Raw genomic sequence first — 5,601 nt, forward strand, 5'->3', positions numbered from 1 at the left:
AAGGATAAGAGCAGAGGAGAGAGAGTTAGCTTTAGCAGTGCGGAGAGCCTCCGTGACACAGAGAAGAGCAGTCTCAGTTGAATGACCAGTCTTGAAACCTGACTGGTTTGGATCAAGAAGGTCATTCTGAGAGAGATAGCAGGAGAGTTGGCTAGAGACGGCATGCTCAAGAGTTTTGGAGAGAAAAGAAAGAAGGGATACTGGTCTGTAGTTGTTGACATCGGAGGGATCGAGTGTAGGTTTTTTGAGGAGGGGTGCAACTCTCGCTCTCTTGAAGACGGAAGGGACATAGCCAGCGGTCAAGGATGAGTTGATGAGCGAGGTGAGGTAAGGGAGAAGGTCTCCGGAAATGGTCTGGAGAAGAGAGGAGGGGATAGGGTCAAGCGGGTAGGTTGTTGGGCGGCCGGCCGTCACAAGTCGCAAGATTTCATCTGGAGAGAGGGTATGGGGAGATCACAGCTGTTGGTGGGTATGGGGAGATCACAGCTGTTGGTGGGTATGGGGAGATCACAGCTGTTGGTGGGTATGGGGAGATCACAGCTGTTGATGGGTATGGGGAGATCACAGCTGTTGGTAGGTATAGGGAGATCACAGCTGTTGGTGGGTATAGGGAGATCACAGCTGTTGGTGGGTATGGGGAGATCACAGCTGTTGGTGGGTATAGGGAGATCACAGCTGTTGGTGGGTATGGGGAGATCACAGCTGTTAAGGGATGACTTTAGTGGTCTTGGTCTGCATCCCGAATGTCACTCTATTCCCTACAGTGCACTACTTCAGAAGCCCAATGGGCCCTGGTCAAAAGCAGTGCACTATATAGGCAACAGGGATGCTGTCATGGTCTTTTTTGTGTTGAGCTGTTGAGCTGCAACACCACTACCACCAGCCACCCCCCTCTTAATGAACTTCATTTGAATTTCCTTGCTTCCTGTGCTGGGTCGACTGTTCAGTCTGCTCCTATTACCGGACATTATTTAATTATCTACGGCTCTATTCAATCCGCATCACGGAAGTTCAGCTTTACAGCGTGATTGAAATTTAAAGGCAATGCTCCCGCTTTGGCTGAGGCTGTGTTCACGGTAAACGCTGCATATGTCGGATCAATCTAAAATTACCTTAGCGTTTCTATTGCGTAATCGTTAAAGCTTCAGCTTCAGAAACCCGAGTCTCAGATTCATGGACATTTCATGTCAGACATTAACTGCTCAAATGAAGCTTGTCTGGAGCCCTGTGTAATTACATACAGTTGAAGTCGGAAGTTTACATACACCTTAGCCAAATACATTTAAACTCAGTTTTTCACCATTCCTGACATTTAATCCTAGTAAGAATTCCCTGTCTTAGGTCAGTTAGGATCCCTACTTTATTTTAAGAATGTGAAATGTCAGAATAATAGTAGAGAGAATTATTTATTTCAGCTTTTATTTCTTTCATCACATTCTCAGTGGGTCAGAAGTTTACATACACTCAATTAGAATTTGGTAGCATTGCCTTTCAATTGTTTAACTTGGGTCAAATGTTTCGGGTAGCATCCAAAAGCTTCCCACAACAAGTTGGGTGAATTTTGGCCCATTCCTCCTGACAGAGCTGGTGTAACTGAATCAGGTTTGTAGGCCTCCTTGCTCGCACACGCTTTTTCAGTTCTGCCCACACATTTCTATAGGATTGAGGTCAGGGCTTTGTGATGGCCACTCCAATACCTTGACTTTGTTGTCCTTAAGCCATTTTGCCACAACTTTGGAAGTATGCTTGGGGTCATTGTCCATTTGGAAGACCCATTTGCGACCAAGCTTTAACTTCCTGACTGATGTCTTGAGATGTTGCTTCAATATATCCACATAATTTTCCTTCGTCATGATGCCATCTATTTTGTGAAGTGCACCACCCCCACAGCATGATGCTGCCACCCCCGTGCTTCGTGGTTGGGATGGTGTTCTTCGGCTTGCAAGCAACCCACTTTTACCTCCAAACATAACGATGGTCATTATGGGCAAACAGTTTTATTTTTGTTTCATCAGACCAGAGGACATTTCTCCAAAAAGTACGATCTTTATCCCAATGTGCAGTTGCAAACCGTAGTCTGGCTTTTTTTATGGCGGTTTTGGAGCAGTGGCTTCTTCCTTGCTGAGCAGTCTTTCAGGTTATGTCGATATAGGACTTGTTTTACTGTGGATATAGATACTTTTGTACCTGTTTCCTCCAGCATCTTTACAAGGTCCTTTGCTGTTGTTCTGGGATTGATTTGCACTTTTCGCACCAAAGTACGTTTATCTCTAGGAGACAGAACGCGTCTCCTTCCTGAGCGGTATGGCGGCTAGGTGGTCCCATGGTGTTTATACTTGTGTACTATTGTTTGTACAGATGAATGTGGTACCTTCAGGCGTTTGGAAATCGCTCCCAAGGATGAACCAGACTTGTGGAGGTCTACAATCTTTTCTTCTGAGTGCTTGGCTGATTTCTTTTGATTTTCCCTTGATGTCAAGCAAAGAGGCACTGAGTTTGAAGGTAGGCCTTGAAATACATCCACAGGTACACCTCCAATTGACTCAAATGATGTCAATTAGCCTATCAGAAGCTTCTAAAGCCATGACATCATTTTCTGGAATTTTCCAAGCTGTTTAAAGGCACAGTCAACTTAGTGTATGTAAACTTCTGACCCACTGGAATTGTGATACAGTGAATTATAAGTGAAATAATCGGTCTGTAAACAATTGTTGGAAAAATGACTTGTGTCATGCACAAAGTAGATGTCCTAACCGACTTGCCAAAACTATAGTTTGTTAACAAGAAATGTGTGGAGTGGTTGAAAAACGAGTTTGAATGACTCCAAACTAAGTGTATGTAAACTTCCAACTTCAACTGTATGCGCTAGAGCAGGCTAAAACAAGGACATTAATTCTCAGTATGATATGTGCTAGAGCAAGCTAAAACAAGGACAGTAATTCTCAGTATGATATGTGCTAGAGCAAGCTAAAACAAGGACATTCATTTTCAGTATGAACGCTTTATCTATCACTCTTATATATTGTTTTCACCCTGTCAGCAATGTGCTGCTGTTTGACTGGGTCTTATCAAAACCCTTCAACTGTACAGGGAAAAAACTGCTGATGCACACGAAAGCTGAATGAGAAATAACCCTCTTCTCTTCTCTGGTCCCCAGTATTGGAAGGGGTTTCCTGCCTGCATCCTTAACCATGTGAGGTTCAGTTGAGTTCTGTGAGGACATGTTCCTTTTCGTTCTTCCATGAGGAATTGGCAGGTGTCCTCCCATCCATCTCTTTGAGAATCCATAACTGGCCATTTCTACTACATTTATATACGCTGCGTCTCAAATGGTACCCTATTCCCGATGCATTAGTTTTGATCAGGGTCCATAGTGCCACTTACAGTGCATTTGGAAAGTTTTTAGACCCCTTGACTTTTTCCACATTTTGTTACGTTACAGCCTTATTCTAAAATGGATTAAATAAAAACAATTCCTCATCAATCTACACACAATACCCCATAATTGTCACGTTCGTTGAATGACGGGTCAGACCAAGGCACAGCGTGATATACGTACATATTTATTTTAACTATTAAACACACGACAAAACAACAACCGAAACAAACCGTGAAGTCCAAGGTAGAACAAACAACATACCTTACAAGGAACAAGATCCCACAACTAGACAGTGCCAATAGGCTGCCTAAGTATGGTGCCCAATCAGAGACAACGAGCGACAGCTGCCTCTGATTGGGAACCACACCGGCCAACATAGAAATACACATACTAGATAATACAACATAGAACATACACAACAAAGAATGTACACACCCTGACTCAACATATAAGAGTCCCCTGAGTCAGAGCGTGACAATAATGACAAAGTGAAAACAGGTTTTTAGAAATGTTTGCAAATAAATAACAAATAAAAAACAGAAATACTTTATTTACATAATTATTCAGACCCTTTACTATGAGACTCGAAATTGAGTTCAGGTGCATCCTGTTTCCATTGATTATCCTTGAGATGTTTCTACAACTTGATTGTCCACCTGTGGTAAATTGAATTGATTGGACATGATTTGGAAAGGCACACATTTGTCTCTATAAGGTCCCACAGTTGACAGAGCATGTCAGAGCAAAAACCAAGCCATGAGGTCGAAGGAATTGCCTGTAGACCTCCAAGACAGGATTGTGTCGAGGCACAGATCTGAGGAAGGGTACCAAAACATTTCTGCAGCATTGAAGGTCCCCAAGAACACAGTGGCCTCCATCATTCTTAAATGGAATACTTTTGGAACCACCAAGACTCTTCCTAGAGCTAGCCGCCCGGCCTAACTGAGCAATCAGTGGAGAAAGGCCTTGGTCAGGAAGGTGCCCAAGAACCCAATGATCACTCTGACTGAGCTCCAGAGTTCCTCTGTGGAGATGGGAGAACCTTCCAGAAGGAAAACCATCTCTGCAGCACTCCACCAATCAGGTCTTTATGGTAGAGTGGCCAGACGGAAGCCACTCCTCAGTAAAAGGCACATGACAGCCTGCTTGGAGTTTGCCAAAAGGCACCTAAAGGAATCTGGAGGAAACTGGCATCATCCCTACGGTGAAGCATGGCGGTGGCAGCATCATGCTGTGGGGATGTTTTTCAGTGGCAGGGACTGGAAGACTAGTCGGGATCAAGGGAAAGATGAACTGAGCAAAGTACAGAGAGATCCTTGATGAAAACCTGCTCCAGAGCGCTCAGGACCTCAGACTGGGGGCGAAGGTTCACCTTCCAACAGGACAATGACCCTAACCACACAGCCAAGACAATGCAGGAGTGGCTTCGGGACAAATCTCTGAATGTCCTTGAGTGGCCCAGCCCGAACTTGAACCATATCGAACATCTCTGGAGGGACCTGAAAATAGCTGTGCAGCAACGCTCCCCATCCAACCTGACAGCGCTTGAGAGGATCTGCAGAGAAGAATGGGAGAATCTCCCCAAATACAGGTGTGTCAAGCTTGTAGCATCATACCCAAGAAGACTTGAGGCTGTAATCGCTGCCAAAGGTGCTTTAACAAAGTACTGAGTTAAGGGTCTGAATGTAAATAATTTCTAACAACCTGTTTTTGCTTTGTCATTATTGTGTGTAGATTGATGAGAAACAAACAACAATTTAATACATTTTAGAATAAGGCTGTAGCGTAACAAAAATGTGGGAAAAGTCAAGGGGTCTGAATACTTTCCGAATGCACTGTATAGGGAATAGGGTGCCATTTGGGACGCAACCATAGACTACACGGCACATTAATCTCTTCCTCTCTTATTTCTTATTTCTCCTGTTTGTTTGTTTTTCATATTTTTTATTAGTTATACTATTTTGATATTGAATACTGCAGGGCTTACAAGTTAAGCATTTCACTGAATTTGTGCATGTGACAAATAAATTAATCTGCTTTTTACTGGAGGAACAAAACTAGTGCTTCACTACTAGAGCCTTGTTTTAAAGTGTCCATCTTGACCAGGCAGATCAGCTACTCTTTAGAAGGGCTGTCCCTCAGTGGTTATGGGCTGAGGAGGAACGTCAGCTGCACAATGAATACAAAATGCATCCAATACATCATTTTCCTCCAGACGGGAG

Source organism: Coregonus clupeaformis, chromosome 17 (assembly GCF_020615455.1).
Source record: "Coregonus clupeaformis isolate EN_2021a chromosome 17, ASM2061545v1, whole genome shotgun sequence".
In the NCBI taxonomy this organism is placed as follows: Eukaryota; Metazoa; Chordata; class Actinopteri; order Salmoniformes; family Salmonidae; genus Coregonus; species Coregonus clupeaformis.